This window comes from Leuresthes tenuis, unplaced genomic scaffold (assembly GCF_036924035.1).
Source record: "Leuresthes tenuis unplaced genomic scaffold, fLeuTen1.0.hap1 SCAF_1, whole genome shotgun sequence".
Taxonomy (NCBI): Eukaryota; Metazoa; Chordata; class Actinopteri; order Atheriniformes; family Atherinopsidae; genus Leuresthes; species Leuresthes tenuis.
The window spans coordinates 4,358,707-4,374,615 of record NW_027325355.1 but is presented as its reverse complement, the minus strand read 5'-3'; the positions used below and the strand labels follow the sequence as shown (position 1 = coordinate 4,374,615).

The 15,909-nt window shown below is 45.9% G+C and overlaps 1 protein-coding gene, 18 non-coding genes and 7 pseudogenes across 19 annotated transcripts in view; all 26 read left to right on the top strand.

Annotated features, from left to right (window-relative positions):
• The window catches only part of LOC140294513 (protein NLRC3-like), a 1,060,349-nt gene that overhangs the window by 923,703 nt on the left and 120,737 nt on the right, over nt 1-15,909 (top strand). The gene's annotated exons all lie outside the window — the stretch shown is intronic.
• Nucleotides 75-193, top strand: LOC140282025 (5S ribosomal RNA; annotated as a pseudogene).
• LOC140296878 (5S ribosomal RNA) lies at nt 463-581 on the top strand (annotated as a pseudogene).
• On the top strand, nt 851-970 carry LOC140296791 (5S ribosomal RNA; annotated as a pseudogene).
• Nucleotides 1,628-1,746, top strand: LOC140300548 (5S ribosomal RNA; annotated as a pseudogene).
• Nucleotides 2,016-2,134, top strand: LOC140300960 (5S ribosomal RNA; annotated as a pseudogene).
• On the top strand, nt 2,404-2,522 carry LOC140298192 (5S ribosomal RNA). The gene has a single exon (XR_011913861.1). It is a non-coding gene; the product is annotated as a 5S ribosomal RNA (ribosomal RNA).
• On the top strand, nt 2,792-2,910 carry LOC140297768 (5S ribosomal RNA). Its single transcript, XR_011913474.1, has one exon. It is a non-coding gene; the product is annotated as a 5S ribosomal RNA (ribosomal RNA).
• Nucleotides 3,180-3,298, top strand: LOC140290633 (5S ribosomal RNA). Its single transcript, XR_011912374.1, has one exon. It is a non-coding gene; the product is annotated as a 5S ribosomal RNA (ribosomal RNA).
• Nucleotides 3,568-3,686, top strand: LOC140293276 (5S ribosomal RNA). Its single transcript, XR_011912656.1, has one exon. It is a non-coding gene; the product is annotated as a 5S ribosomal RNA (ribosomal RNA).
• Nucleotides 3,956-4,074, top strand: LOC140298824 (5S ribosomal RNA). Its single transcript, XR_011914428.1, has one exon. It is a non-coding gene; the product is annotated as a 5S ribosomal RNA (ribosomal RNA).
• On the top strand, nt 4,344-4,462 carry LOC140288956 (5S ribosomal RNA). The gene has a single exon (XR_011912209.1). It is a non-coding gene; the product is annotated as a 5S ribosomal RNA (ribosomal RNA).
• LOC140288944 (5S ribosomal RNA) lies at nt 4,731-4,849 on the top strand. Its single transcript, XR_011912208.1, has one exon. It is a non-coding gene; the product is annotated as a 5S ribosomal RNA (ribosomal RNA).
• LOC140298170 (5S ribosomal RNA) lies at nt 5,118-5,236 on the top strand. The gene has a single exon (XR_011913841.1). It is a non-coding gene; the product is annotated as a 5S ribosomal RNA (ribosomal RNA).
• On the top strand, nt 5,506-5,624 carry LOC140290622 (5S ribosomal RNA). Its single transcript, XR_011912373.1, has one exon. It is a non-coding gene; the product is annotated as a 5S ribosomal RNA (ribosomal RNA).
• Nucleotides 5,894-6,012, top strand: LOC140293264 (5S ribosomal RNA). The gene has a single exon (XR_011912655.1). It is a non-coding gene; the product is annotated as a 5S ribosomal RNA (ribosomal RNA).
• LOC140298809 (5S ribosomal RNA) lies at nt 6,282-6,400 on the top strand. The gene has a single exon (XR_011914416.1). It is a non-coding gene; the product is annotated as a 5S ribosomal RNA (ribosomal RNA).
• Nucleotides 6,670-6,788, top strand: LOC140292375 (5S ribosomal RNA). Its single transcript, XR_011912541.1, has one exon. It is a non-coding gene; the product is annotated as a 5S ribosomal RNA (ribosomal RNA).
• Nucleotides 7,058-7,176, top strand: LOC140288932 (5S ribosomal RNA). The gene has a single exon (XR_011912207.1). It is a non-coding gene; the product is annotated as a 5S ribosomal RNA (ribosomal RNA).
• On the top strand, nt 7,445-7,563 carry LOC140291552 (5S ribosomal RNA). Its single transcript, XR_011912464.1, has one exon. It is a non-coding gene; the product is annotated as a 5S ribosomal RNA (ribosomal RNA).
• LOC140291541 (5S ribosomal RNA) lies at nt 7,833-7,951 on the top strand. The gene has a single exon (XR_011912463.1). It is a non-coding gene; the product is annotated as a 5S ribosomal RNA (ribosomal RNA).
• LOC140300331 (5S ribosomal RNA) lies at nt 8,221-8,339 on the top strand (annotated as a pseudogene).
• On the top strand, nt 14,408-14,526 carry LOC140293218 (5S ribosomal RNA). The gene has a single exon (XR_011912651.1). It is a non-coding gene; the product is annotated as a 5S ribosomal RNA (ribosomal RNA).
• LOC140268374 (5S ribosomal RNA) lies at nt 14,796-14,914 on the top strand. The gene has a single exon (XR_011907535.1). It is a non-coding gene; the product is annotated as a 5S ribosomal RNA (ribosomal RNA).
• LOC140292364 (5S ribosomal RNA) lies at nt 15,184-15,302 on the top strand. Its single transcript, XR_011912540.1, has one exon. It is a non-coding gene; the product is annotated as a 5S ribosomal RNA (ribosomal RNA).
• Nucleotides 15,572-15,690, top strand: LOC140293948 (5S ribosomal RNA; annotated as a pseudogene).

The window sequence follows — 15,909 nt, the reverse complement described above, 5'->3', positions numbered from 1 at the left end:
GCAATTATCTGGTTACAAAGAGTAACCGTATGATTCCAGTACCTATATAATGCACATTGGTGACAGCCGTTGTTTCTTACAGATACACCACCCTGAATATGCCCAACCTCGTCTGATCTCGGAAGCCAAGCAGGGTTGGGCCTGGTTAGTACTTGGATGGGAGACTACTTGGGAATACCAGGTGCTGTAAGCTTTTTCTCTTCTCTCTACCACTTGCATGTCTTTTGTTGCAACGTCTGATCACCCTGTGACACATGAGGAAGTTGGTCATCTTCAGCTGCTGCTGCTTTGTTGTTAGACACGAAGTGATCTGAGAGTCTCAGTTTCAACTGCAGGTAATAATCACATCAGGGATGAAGATGTGCCCACTACATTTCAGCCTTTCTCGGCAATTATCTGGTTACAAAGAGTAACCGTATGATTCCAGTACCTATATAATGCACATTGTTCACAGATATTGTTGCTTACGGCCACACCACCCTGAATATACCCGACCTCGTCTAATCCAGGAAGCCAAGCAGGGTTGGGCCTGGTTAGTGCTTGGATGGGATACTGCTTGGGAATACCAGGTGCTTTAAGCTTTTTCTCTTCTCTCTACCACCTGCATGTCTTTTGTTGCAACGTCTGATCACCCTGTGACACATGAGGAAGTTGGTCATCTTCAGCTGCTACTGCTTTGTTGGCAGACACGAAGTGATCTGAGAGTCTCAGTTTCAACTGCAGGTAATAATCACATCAGGGAAGAAGATGTGCCCACTACATATCAGCCTTTCTCGGCAATTATCTGGTTACAAAGAGTAACCGTATGATTGCAGTACCTATATAATGCACATTGGTGACAGCCACAGTTGCTTACGGCCACACCAACCTGAATATACCAGACCTCCTCTGATCCCTGGAAGCCAAGCAGGGTTGGGCCTGGTTAGTACTTGGATGGGAGACTGCTTGGGAATACCAAATGCTGTAAGCTTTTTCTCTTCTCTCTACCACCTGCATGTCTTTTGTTGCAACGTCTGATCACCTTGTGACACATGAGGAAGTTGGTCATCTTCAGCTGCTGCTGCTTTGTTGGCAGACACAAAGTGATCTGCGAGTCTCAGTTTCAACTGCTGGTAATAATCACATCAGGGATGAAGATGTGCCCACTACATATCAGCCTTTCTCGACAATTATCTGGTTACATAGTGTAACCGTATGATTCCAGTACCTATATAATGCACATTGTTCACGGATATTGTTGTTTACGTCCACACCACCCTGAATATGCCCGACCTCGTCTAATCCAGGAAGCCAAGCAGGGTTGGGCCTGGTTAGTGCTTGGATGGGATACTGCTTGGGAATACCAGGTGCTTTAAGCTTTTTCTCTTCTCTCTACCACCTGCATGTCTTTTGTTGCAACGTCTGATCACCCTGTGACACATGAGGAAGTTGGTCATCTTCAGCTGCTGCTGCTTTGTTGGCAGACACGAAGTGATCTGAGAGTCTCAGTTTCAACTGCAGGTAATAATCACATCAGGGATTAAGATGTGCCCACTACATATCATTCTTTCTCTGCAATTATCTGGTTACATAGAGTAACCGTATGATTCCAGTACCTATATAATGCACATTGTTCACAGATATTGTTGCTTACGGCCACACCACCCTGAATATGCCCGACCTCGTCTGATCTCAGAAGCCAAGCACGGTTGGGCCTGATTAGTACTTGGATGGGAGACTGCTTGGGAATACCAGGTGCTGTAAGCTTTTTCTCTTCTCTCTACCACCTGCATGTCTTTTGTTGCAACGTCTGATCACCCTGTGACACATGAGGAAGTTGGTCATCTTCAGCTGCTGCTGCTTTGTTGGCAGACACGAAGTGATCTGAGAGTCTCAGTTTCAACTGCAGGTAATAATCACATCAGGGATGAAGATGTGCCCACTACATATCAGCCTTTCTCGGCAATTATCTGGTTACATATAGTAACCGTATGATTCCAGTACCTATATAATGCACATTTGTGACAGACATTGTTGCTTACAGCCACACCACCCTGAATATGCCCGACCTCGTCTCATCTCGGAAGCCAAGCAGGGTTGGGCCTGGTTAGTACTTGGATGGGAGACTGCTTGGGAATACCAGGTGCTGTAAGCTTTTTCTCTTCTCTCTACCACCGGCATGTCTTTTGTTGCAACGTCTGATCACCCTGTGACACATGAGGAAGTTGGTCATCTTCAGCTGCTGCTGCTTTGTTGGCAGACACGAAGTGATCTGAGAGTCTCAGTTTCAACTGCAGGTAGTAATCACATCAGGGATGAAGATGTGCCCACTACATATCAGCCTTTCTTGGCAATTATCTGGTTACATAGAGGAACTGTATGATTCCAATACCTATATAATGCACATTTGTCACAGACATTGTCGCTTACGGCCAAACCACCCTGAACATGCCCGACCTCGTCTGATATCGGAAGCCAAGCAGGGTTGGGCCTGGTTAGTACTTGGATGGGAGACTACTTGGGAATACCAGGTGCTGTAAGCTTTTTCTCTTCTCTCTGGCACCTGCATGTCTTTTGTTGCAACGTCTGATCACCCTGTGACACATGAGGAAGTTGGTCATCTTCAGCTGCTGCTGTTTTGTTGGCAGACACAAAGTGATCTGAGAGTCTCAGTTTCAACTGCAGGTAATAATCACATCAGGGATTAAGATGTGCCCACTACATATCATTCTTTCTCTGCAATTATCTGGTTACATAGAGTAACCATATGATTCCAGTACCTATATAATGCACATTGTTCACAGATATTGTTGCTTACGGCCACACCACCCTGAATATGCCCGACCTCATCTGATCTCGGAAGCCAAGCAGGGTTGGGCCTGATTAGTACTTGGATGGGAGACTGCTTGGGAATACCAGGTGCTGTAAGGTTTTTCTCTTCTCTCTAGCACATGCATGTCTTTTGTTGCAACGTCTGATGACCCTGTGACACATGAGGAAGTTGGTCATCTTCAGCTGCTGCTGCTTTGTTGGCAGACACGAAGTGATCTGAGAGTCTCAGTTTCCGCTGGAGAGAATAATCACGACAGGGAAGAAGATGTGCCCAATACGCATCAGCCTTTCTCGGCAATTATCTGGTTACATAGAGGAACTGTATGATTCCAGTACCTATATAATGCACATTTGTTACAGACATTGTTGCTTACGGCCACACCACCCTGAATATACCCGACCTCGTCTGATCTTGGAAGCCAAGCAGGGTTGGGCCTGGTTAGTACTTGGATGGGAGACTACTTGGGAATACCAGGTGCTGTAAGCTATTTCTCTTCTCTCTACCACCTGCATGTCTTTTGTTGCAACGTCTGATCACCCTGTGACACATGAGGAAGTTGGTCATCTTCAGCTGCTGCTGCTTTGTTGGCAGACACGAAGTGATCTGAGAGTCTCAGTTTCAACTGCAGGTAATAATCACATCAGGGTTGAAGATGTGCCCACTACATATCAGCCTTTCTCGGCAATTATCTGGTTACATAGTGTAACCGTATGATTCCAGTACCTATATAATGCACATTTGTGACAGACATTGTTGCTTACAGCCACACCACCCTGAATATGCCCGACCTCGTCTGATCTCGGAAGCCAAGCAGGGTTGGGCCTGGTTATTACTTGGATGGGAGACCGCTTGGGAATACCAGGTGCTGTAAGCTTTTTCTCTTCTCTCTACCACATGCATGTCTTTTGTTGCAACGTCTGATCACCCTGTGACACATGAGGAAGTTGGTCATCTTCAGCTGCTGCTGCTTTGTTGGCAGACACAAAGTGATGGGGGATTCTCAGTTTCAACTACAGATAATAATCACATCAGGGATGAAGATGTGCCCACTACATATCAGCCTTTCTCGGCAATTATCTGGTTACAAAGAGTAACCGTATGATTCCAGTACCTATATAATGCACATTTGTCAAAGACATTGTCGCTTACGGCCACACCACCCTGAAAATACCCGACCTCGTCTGATCTCGGAAGCCAAGCAGGGTTGGGCCTGGTTAGTACTTGGATGGGAGACTGCTTGGGAATACCAGGTGCTGTAAGCTTTTTCTCTTCTCACTACCCCCTGCATGTTTTTTGTTGCAACGTCTGATCACCCTGTGACACATGAGGAAGTTGGTCATCTTCAGCTGCTGCTGCTATGTTGGCAGACACGAAGTGATCTGAGAGTCTCAGTTACCGCTGGAGAGAATAATCACATCAGGGATGAAGATGTGCCCACTACAAGTTAGCCTTTCTCGGCAATTATCTGGTTACATAGAGTAACCGTATGATTCCAGTACCTATATAATGCACATTTGTGACAGACATTGTTGCTTACAGCCACACCACCCTGAATATGCCCGACCTCGTCTGATCTCGGAAGCCAAGCAAGGTTGGGCCTGGTTAGTACTTGGATGGGAGACCGCTTGGGAATACCAGGTGCTGTAAGCTTTTTCTCTTCTCTCTACCACATGCATGTCTTTTGTTGCAACGTCTGATCACCCTGTGACACATGAGGAAGTTGGTCATCTTCAGCTGCTGCTGCTTTGTTGGCAGACACGAAGTGATCTGAGAGTCTCAGTTTCAACTGCAGGTAATAATCAAATCAGGATGAAGATGTGCCCACTACAAGTTAGCCTTTCTCGGCAATTATCTGGTTACATAGAGGAACCGTATGATTCCAGTACCTATATAATGCACATTTGTGACAGACATTGTTGCTTACAGCCACACCACCCTGAATATGCCCGACCTCGTCTGATCTCGGAAGCCAAGCAAGGTTGGGCCTGGTTAGTACTTGGATGGGAGACCGCTTGGGAATACCAGGTGCTGTAAGCTTTTTCTCTTCTCTCTACCACATGCATGTCTTTTGTTGCAACGTCTGATCACCCTGTGACACATGAGGAAGTTGGTCATCTTCAGCTGCTGCTGCTTTGTTGGCAGACACGAAGTGATCTGAGAGTCTCAGTTTCAACTGCAGGTAATAATCAAATCAGGATGAAGATGTGCCCACTACAAGTTAGCCTTTCTCGGCAATTATCTGGTTACATAGAGGAACTGTATGTTTCCAGTACCGATATAATGCACATTTGTCACAGATATTGTTTTTTACGGCCACACCACCCTGAACATGCCCGACCTCGTCTGATCTCGGAAGCCAAGCAGGGTTGGGCCTGGTTAGTACTTGGATGGGAGACTGCTTGGGAATACCAGGTGCTGTAAGCTTTTTCTCTTCTCTCTAGCACATGCATGTCTTTTGTTGCAACGTCTGATGACCCTGTGACACATGAGGAAGTTGGTCATCTTCAGCTGCTGCTGCTTTGTTGGCAGACACGAAGTGATCTGAGAGTCTCAGTTTCCGCTGGAGAGAATAATCACGATAGGGAAGAAGATGTGCCCAATACGCATCAGCCTTTCTCGGCAATTATCTGGTTACATAGAGGAACTGTATGATTCCAGTACCTATATAATGCACATTTGTTACAGACATTGTTGCTTACGGCCACACCACCCTGAATATACCCGACCTCGTCTGATCTTGGAAGCCAAGCAGGGTTGGGCCTGGTTAGTACTTGGATGGGAGACTACTTGGGAATACCAGGTGCTGTAAGCTATTTCTCTTCTCTCTACCACCTGCATGTCTTTTGTTGCAACGTCTGATCACCCTGTGACACATGAGGAAGTTGGTCATCTTCAGCTGCTGCTGCTTTGTTGGCAGACACGAAGTGATCTGAGAGTCTCAGTTTCAACTGCAGGTAATAATCACATCAGGGTTGAAGATGTGCCCACTACATATCAGCCTTTCTCGGCAATTATCTGGTTACATAGTGTAACCGTATGATTCCAGTACCTATATAATGCACATTTGTGACAGACATTATTGCTTACAGCCACACCACCCTGAATATGCCCGACCTCGTCTGATCTCGGAAGCCAAGCAGGGTTGGGCCTGGTTATTACTTGGATGGGAGACCGCTTGGGAATACCAGGTGCTGTAAGCTTTTTCTCTTCTCTCTACCACATGCATGTCTTTTGTTGCAACGTCTGATCACCCTGTGACACATGAGGAAGTTGGTCATCTTCAGCTGCTGCTGCTTTGTTGGCAGACACAAAGTGATCGGGGATTCTCAGTTTCAACTACAGATAATAATCACATCAGGGATGAAGATGTGCCCACTACATATCAGCCTTTCTCGGCAATTATCTGGTTACAAAGAGTAACCGTATGATTCCAGTACCTATATAATGCACATTTGTCAAAGACATTGTCGCTTACGGCCACACCACCCTGAAAATACCCGACCTCGTCTGATCTCGGAAGCCAAGCAGGGTTGGGCCTGGTTAGTACTTGGATGGGAGACTGCTTGGGAATACCAGGTGCTGTAAGCTTTTTCTCTTCTCACTACCCCCTGCATGTTTTTTGTTGCAACGTCTGATCACCCTGTGACACATGAGGAAGTTGGTCATCTTCAGCTGCTGCTGCTATGTTGGCAGACACGAAGTGATCTGAGAGTCTCAGTTTCCGCTGGAGAGAATAATCACATCAGGGATGAAGATGTGCCCACTACAAGTTAGCCTTTCTCGGCAATTATCTGGTTACATAGAGTAACCGTATGATTCCAGTACCTATATAATGCACATTTGTCACAAGTATTGTTGCTTACGGCCACACCACCCTGAACATACCCGACCTCATCTGATCTCAGAAGCCAAGCAGGGTTGGGCCTGGTTAGTACTTGGATGGGAGACTGCTTGGGAATACCAGGTGCTGTAAGCTTTTTCTCTTCTCTCTAGCACCTGCATGTCTTTTGTTGCAACGTCTGATCACCCTGTGACACATGAGGAAGTTGGTCATCTTCAGCTGCTGCTGCATTGTTGGCAGACACGAAGTGATCCGAGAGTCTCAGTTTCAACTACAGATAATAATCACATCAGGGATGAAGATGTGCCCACTACATATCAGCCTTTCTCGGCAATTATCTGGTTACATAGAGTAACCGTATGATTCCAGTCCCTATATAATGCACATTTGTGACAGACATTGTTGCTTACAGCCACACCACCCTGAATATGCCCGACCTCGTCTGATCTCGGAAGCCAAGCAAGGTTGGGCCTGGTTAGTACTTGGATGGGAGACCGCTTGGGAATACCAGGTGCTGTAAGCTTTTTCTCTTCTCTCTACCACATGCATGTCTTTTGTTGCAACGTCTGATCACCCTGTGACACATGAGGAAGTTGGTCATCTTCAGCTGCTGCTGCTTTGTTGGCAGACACGAAGTGATCTGAGAGTCTCAGTTTCAACTGCAGGTAATAATCAAATCAGGATGAAGATGTGCCCACTACAAGTTAGCCTTTCTCGGCAATTATCTGGTTACATAGAGGAACTGTATGTTTCCAGTACCGATATAATGCACATTTGTCACAGATATTGTTTCTTACGGCCACACCACCCTGAACATGCCCGACCTCGTCTGATCTCGGAAGCCAAGCAGGGTGGGGCCTGGTTAGTACTTGGATGGGAGACCGCTTGGGAATACCAGGTGCTGTAAGCTGTTTCTCTTCTCTCTACCACGTGCATGTCTTTTGTTGCAACGTCTGATCACCCTGTGACACATGAGGAAGTTGGTCATCTTCAGCTGCTGCTGCTTTGTTGGCAGACACGAAGTGATCTGAGAGTCTCAGTTTCAACTGCAGGTAATAATCACATCAGGCATAAAGATGTGCCCACTACAAGTTAGCCTTTCTCGGCAATTATCTGGTTACATAGAGGAACTGTATGTTTCCAGTACCGATATAATGCACATTTGTCACAGATATTGTTTCTTACGGCCACACCACCCTGAACATGCCCGACCTCGTCTGATCTCGGAAGCCAAGCAGGGTGGGGCCTGGTTAGTACTTGGATGGGAGACCGCTTGGGAATACCAGGTGCTGTAAGCTGTTTCTCTTCTCTCTACCACGTGCATGTCTTTTGTTGCAACGTCTGATCACCCTGTGACACATGAGGAAGTTGGTCATCTTCAGCTGCTGCTGCTTTGTTGGCAGACACGAAGTGATCTGAGAGTCTCAGTTTCAACTGCAGGTAATAATCACATCAGGCATAAAGATGTGCCCACTAGATATCATTCTTTCTCTGCAATTATCTGGTTATATAGAGTAACCATATGATTCCAGTACCTATATAATGCACATTGTTCACAGATATTCTTGCTTACGGCCACACCACCCTGAATATGCCCGACCTCGTCTGATCTCGGAAGCCAAGCAGGGTTGGGCCTGATTAGTACTTGGATGGGAGACTGCTTGGGAATGCCAGGTGCTTTAAGCTTTTTCTCTTCTCTCTACCACCTGCATGTCTTTTGTTGCAACGTCTGATCACCCTGTGACACATGAGGAAGTTGGTCATCTTCAGCTGCTGCTGCTTTGTTGGCAGACACGAAGTGATCTGAGAGTCTCAGTTTCAACTGCAGGTAATAATCACATCAGGGATGAAGATGTGCCCACTACATATCAGCCTTTCTCGGCAATTATCTGGTTACATAGAGTAACCGTATGATTCCAGTACCTATATAATGCACATTTGTGACAGACATTGTTGCTTACAGCCACACCACCCTGAACACGCCCATTTTTCTGATGAGCAACAGGTGTGGGAGCCACAGAGTGCAGCAGCAGGTCTGAGGAGCTCTCGCTCCAATTGTTTGCTGAGTGTTTTTGTCTTTTTATTCCTTTCTTTTGCTTGTTTTTCCAGCAATATAGATATAGATCTTGATTCTTTTTTTTGTGTGGGGATTATCCCTCCCCATCAGCGCAGGCGGTGGGGAGGCGCTTTTTGTTCTGTTTTGTTTTTCAGATGGATGATTTGGTGGGGGCAGTGGACCGGCGAGACGAGACAATGGACAAGTTAACTGGGAAAATGGTGACAGAGAAGGATGTAGGAGAGGCTTCCTATAAAAAAGAGCTGACAATGGTCATAGATATTGAGGGGCCAGAGAAGGTGACAATTATTAACCTTCTGAGGACGATACGCATGCTGTGCGGAGGAATTCTGGGGTGTAGGCCCTTGGGGCCAACATCCTATGAAATCACTCTAAGCAACGAAATAGCAAGAGACAAATTAATGGATGGCTTCAAGATGGGAGCAATGGTGGTAACGGGGAGGAAACTGGTAAATGATGAACTGATCGTCTCTTTTCTAAATTTGCCAGCATATGTTTCGGATCAGGAGATCTTGGAGAAATTGCGAGGATGGGGAGTGGAAGCAGTATCCAAAATAAAGAGGAGAATGTGGCCTGGAACATCGATTGTGGATGGCACAAGGTTTGTCAGGGTGAGATTCACAGATGCAGTACAGTCTCTGCCATACTCTGCAAAATTCAACACGGCCAACGGACACCACTTCTTCAGGGTCATACACGATAGACAGGTAAAGGTATGCCGATTATGTTTGCAGCCGGGACATATTGTCCGAGAATGCCCAGAATTTGTGTGCCACAAATGTGGTGGTCAAGGGCACTATGCCAGGGAGTGTGTTGAGGGAGGAGAGCGATGTATAGTCTGCTGCAACCCGTTAACAAACTGTGTGTGTGCTAGTGCAAGTGAGGAGGATGGACAAGACTCAACGGGAGATGAAGAATCTGATGGGCTGGGGGAGGTGGATCTGGAGGTTAGTGAGCCTCAGGGAGTGAAAATTACCCCAGACTCTCTGATATATTCCGCTGGGCAGGCTCCAGAAGTTGGGGGGACTCGAAAAATGGGTCCTGCCTGCGATCTGGCGGGGGGAGCCCGAAAAATGGGCTCTACCCTGGACACCAAGGACCAGGCTGTGGAGCTGGCACAGGGAGGGGCTCAGGTAAGCTCACATACTAAATATAGAGGCGAAAAAACAAGTGAAGAATATGCAACCGACTCAGTGGCTACTTCGAATAGAAGTGAACGGAGGCAGCAAACGCCCGAGCTGGGGAGTGAGCCCCTCCCAGATACATGTTTATCGCCTATGGGCCCAAGCGAAACCCCCCCCAGCTCAAGCTTGGAGATGGATCGCCAGCTACTGACGGCAAGAAAAAGGGCACCTTTGGAGAGAGTCGGTCAAAAAGTGCGGAAAAAACTAAAATGAAGGGTTTGGCCAGATAAGTAGACTGTACATCTCCCTTTTCCTTATGCTCACTATCTTTTCACAAAATGTGGCGGGGCTGAGGAACGAAAAGAGGATGGAGGAGTTCTTCCTGAGTGTAGATTGTGATATAGTTGTGTTGCAAGAAACTAACTGGGATGGTGATATACTAGCAAAAATAGAGAAATTATGGGTAGGCAGCATTTATATCTCAAATGGAGTAAATAAATGTTGTGGGGTGGCTGTATTAATAAAAAATAGCAAGTTATTTAAAGATATAAAAGAAATACATAGAGATGACCAGGGTAGGCAATTAATATTAGACCTAAATTATAAAAATAATATTATTAGACTGATAAATAGCTATGCCCCCAACATTGAAACGGAGAGGAAGAGGTATTTTGAAAATCTAAAGGGATTCATAAGCACCAACACGATCCTAATAGGAGATTTGAATGTGGCACTCTCACGACTAGATGTCTCGGCGGCAAATGTTTTTAAAAATGACAGCAGCAGAAGAGCTTTATTGAATATAATGAATGAAAATGATCTAATTGATATCTGGAGATTATTAAATAAAGACAAGGTAGCTTTTTCAAGGAAGAGCGTAATCAAAGGAATATTGAAGCAAACTAGAATAGATCTATGCTTAATAAGTAGAAATATTGTTCAATGGATAAATACAATTGATTATGGAAGCAGCCATATTAGTGACCATGGTCCGATCATTTTAACGTTGAAGGACCGCCAAGTCACAAATAAGTTTAATCTATGGTGCTTAAATAATAGTTTACTTGAAGATAGTAAATATATAAATATCATTAATAAACAACTAGATTATATAAATGAAGAAGTGGACATAATACAGGAACCTTTAGAATGGTGGGAACACGTTAAAACAAGATTGAAAACAAAAACGATTCATTACTGTATCAATAAGAAGTGGGAAGAAAATAGGGTAGAGAGGCAACTGAAGAAGGACATAAATAAAGAACAGGTAAGGTTGGATGATGATCCCAGCCGGGATACATACAAACTGTCTCTCTTGATGAAGCGCCTGGACGATTTGGGCAGGAGGAAATGTCAAGGGGCTTGCGTAAGGGCAAGGGTGCAGCATTGGGTGGAGGGGGAAAAATCGACAGCATTCTTCTTGGGATTGGAGAAGAGAAACAAAAATAGGTCCATAATAACTTCCTTACTGAATGACCAAGAGGTGGAGGTGTGCGAGGAGGGAGACATGATGGAGGTCAGTCGGCTGTTTTATCAAAGACTCTTTAGCTCTGACACACTAGATAGAACTCACGCGGATCATCTGTTCTCACTAATTAAAAACAAATTAACTAAGGAAGAAGCCCAGATAACTGACAATAAAATATTCAAATTAGAAGTTGAGGGGGCAATAATGTCATTAGGGAACAACAAGAGTCCGGGACGGGATGGGATGACAACTGAATTCTATAAAACTTTCAGTGATAAATTGGTACCGATTCTGACGAAAATCTATACAGAAATAACGGAAAATAAAAACATAGTTATACCTAGAACATTTAATGAGGGAATAATTAAATTAATATATAAAAATAACGGAGATAGAAATAACTTGAATAATTATAGACCGATAAGCTTGTTAAATACGGATTATAAAATATTTATGAAAATACTGGCTAATAGAATCAAACCCATAATGCCACATATAATAAATAAAAACCAGGCCTACAGTGTACCGAGTCGGACAATATATGACACCATACTGACCGCAAAGGAGACGCTAAGGCTCCTGCAGGAGAGTGGCGGGTATTTCCTGAACCTGGACTTCGAGAAGGCATTCGATAGAGTCGAGCATGAGTACCTTTGGGGGGTCTTGAAGGCCTTTGGGTTCGGGAACAGATTCGTCGGCTGGGTGCGGACCCTCTACAATTCGGCAACGAGTAGGGTAAGTCTGAATGGAAACCTGACGGACCCCGTCCGGCTGTGACGATCGGTGAGACAGGGGTGTCCGCTCTCCTCTCTGCTGTTCACCTTGGCTGTGGAGCCGCTAGCCTGTTTAATAGATGGGGATCCTGATGTCCGGGGGGTTCTCTCCTCCGGAGGAGGACAGATAAAGCTCCTCCAGTTCGCTGACGACACTACGTTGGTAGCAGCCGACCCCAAGAGCCTAACTCTGGCTCTGGGGTTGGTGGATTTCTTCTGCAAAGCGACTGGAGGCAAGCTGAATCTGTCCAAATCTGGCTTGCTGTGCTGCAGAGCTGCGGCCGCTCCGCCGCAGCTCTCCCAGGTATGTTTGATAGATGGCCCCTTCAAGTTTTTGGGAGTGTACCTGGGGGTGGACGAGCAGCTTGCGGCGGAGAGATCATGGTCTGCGGTCACAGGGAGGATAGAGAACACCTTAAGCCTCTGGAGGATGAGGGCCCTCGGGCATAGGGGAAGAGTGGTTGTCGCCAACGCGCTGGCGGTTACTAAGCTTTACCATACCCTGCATGTCCATGCCGCGCCGCGGAGTGTGTTGACCGCCCTGAACCGGTCATTCAATAATTTCATCTGGAAAGGTAAGAGAATCATGGTGTCGCATAACACTCTCATTGGTGGTAAGAAAAACGGCGGTCTCAACCTCGTGGACATAGACACGAAACGACTGGCTTTTAGATTGCGACTGCTAACAAAACTCTTCAATAATCCGGACCTGCATCTTTGGCATGAAGCTTTAGGGCGGTCAATAAACTCCTGCGGGCGGCATGGCATGTTTAACCTATGTCAAGTTCTCCCATCAACGAGCCTCTGTCACCTTGATCCTTTCTGGGCTGAGGTGATGGAGGCTTGGCAGGCATTCCGACCAGGTCTGGACGGTAAGATTCAACATCTCGGACAGCTTTTGCGGCAGCCGCTCTTCCACAACCCAGATCTGCAGCAGGCAGGGCGGCCATTTAGGTGCGCGGCTCTGGAGAGAGGAGGAGTCGACACCTTTGGGACTGTCTTGGATCGGCACGGCAGGTTGGATCTGGTTCGTCTTGAGAATACTCTAAGAAAAGAAAACATCATACATAGGAAAGAGGTGGTGAGGAGGGTGTGCGCCCAGCTGGCAGAGAATGTACCTCCAGACTGGCTGCTCGTGCTCGGCTCTGTGGTGCAGTCATCAAGACTGGTAAGTGGGCCAACCTTTGTCTGTAATTATGGGGATAGAGTTTTAAATTTTGGGGAATTGGACACGAAACAAATATATAACTTGTTTCTGCGCAAAATTGTAAAAGCACCAGCTGCTACTAGACAGTGGAGGATGATTTTTGAGCATATAACGACAAAGACAATCTGGAAGACAATAGCTAGCCCGTTAATTCCACCCTCGGTCTTTAACACCGATTTCAAAATGAGGCACGGGATAATGTATACAGCAATTATTCTCCATCAAATCAACAAAAACAGGTGGTCAAGGGACTGTCCGGCGTGTGAATCCCATCCGGAGACGATACAGCACATCTTCCTGGAGTGTCCAGCTTCGAGGAGCTTTCGCGACCACCTGTGGGCACTAATCACTGAGAAATGTAACCTCCGACCAGTGGGAACATTAAGGGACCAAATGCAGCTCTTCGGGCTCTTCACCCAAACACCCAGCAATGTTAATTCAGTCTTGGTAAATTTCTTACTTTCAGTTGCTAAACACGCCTTGTACATTTGCAGGTGCGATCTATTGTTTGAAAAAAAGAAAAACAATTCTTGGTCCCTTTTTGTTGGTCTGGTGGAATGGTATTTAAGATCTCTCTTTATGGTTAAAAGGGAGGTATTCATGGAGTCGTTTCTCCCGAATAACAGTTTTGTTGTAGTTGACAATGGAGATCTAAGTTTGAATTTTTGAATATCGTGTGACAGTGTTGTAAAACTACCTTTTTGTATTTTTCTAATAAATAAAAAAAAAAAAAAAAAAAATATGCCCGACCTCATCTGAGCTCGGAAGCCAAGCAAGGTTGGGCCTGGTTAGTACTTGGATGGGAGACAGCTTGGGAATACCAGGTGCTGTAAGCTTTTTCTCTTCTCTCTACCACCTGCATGTCTTTTGTTGCAACGTCTGATCACCCTGTGACACATGAGGAAGTTGGTCATCTTCAGCTGCTGCTGCTTTGTTGGCAGACACGAAGTGATCTGAGAGTCTCAGTTTCAACTGCAGGTAATAATCACATCAGGGTTGAAGATGTGCCCACTACATATCAGCCTTTCTCTGCAATTATCTGGTTACATAGTGTAACCGTATGATTCCAGTACCTATATAATGCACATTTGTGACAGATATTGTTGCTTACAGCCACACCACCCTGAAAATACCCGACGTCGTCTGATCTCGGAAGCCAAGCAGGGTTGGGCCTGGTTAGTACTTGGATGGGAGACCGCTTGGGAATACCAGGTGCTGTAAGCTTTTTCTCTTCTCTCTACCACATGCATGTCTTTTGTTGCAACGTCTGATAACCCTGTGACACATGAGGAAGTTGGTCATCTTCAGCTGCTGCTGCTTTGTTGGCAGACACAAAGTGATCGGGGATTCTCAGTTTCAACTACAGATAATAATCACATCAGGGATGAAGATGTGCCCACTACATATCAGCCTTTCTCGGCAATTATCTGGTTACAAAGAGTAACCGTATGATTCCAGTACCTATATAATGCACATTTGTCAAAGACATTGTCGCTTACGGCCACACCACCCTGAACATGCCCGACCTCGTCTGATCTCGGAAGCCAAGCAGGGTTGGGCCTGGTTAGTACTTGGATGGGAGACTGCTTGGGAATACCAGGTGCTGTAAGCTTTTTCTCTTCTCACTACCCCCTGCATGTTTTTTGTTGCAACGTCTGATCACCCTGTGACACATGAGGAAGTTGGTCATCTTCAGCTGCTGCTGCTATGTTGGCAGACACGAAGTGATCTGAGAGTCTCAGTTTCCGCTGGAGAGAATAATCACATCAGGGATGAAGATGTGCCCACTACAAGTTAGCCTTTCTAGGCAATTATCTGGTTACATAGAGTAACCGTATGATTCCAGTACCTATATAATGCACATTACTCACAAGCATTGTTGCTTACGGCCACACCACCCTGAACATACCCGACCTCATCTGATCTCAGAAGCCAAGCAGGGTTGGGCCTGGTTAGTACTTGGATGGGAGACTGCTTGGGAATACCAGGTGCTGTAAGCTTTTTCTCTTCTCTCGACCACCTGCATGTCTTTTGTTGCAACGTCTGATCACCCTGTGACACATGAGGAAGTTGGTCATCTTCAGCTGCTGCTGCATTGTTGGCAGACACGAAGTAATCCGAGAGTCTCAGTTTCAACTACAGATAATAATCACATCAGGGATGAAGATGTGCCCACTACAAGTTAGCCTTTCTCCGCAATTATCTGGTTACATCGAGGAACTGTATGATTCCAGTACCTATATAATGCACATTTGTGACACACATTGTTGCTTACTTCCACACCACCCTGAATATCCCCGACATCGTCTGATCTCGGAAGCTAAGCAGGTTTGGGCCTGGTTAGTACTTGGATGGGAGACCGCTTGGGAATACCAGGTGCTTTAAGCTTTTTCTCTACCACCTGCATATCTTTTGTTGCAACGTCTGATCACCCTGTGACACATGAGGAAGTTGGTCATCTTCAGCTGCTGCTGCTTTGTTGGCAGACACGAAGTGATCTGAGAGTCTCAGTTTCAACTGCAGGTAATAATCACATCAGGGATGAAGATGTGCCCACTACATATCAGCCTTTCTCGGCAATTATCTGGTTACATAGAGTAACCGTAT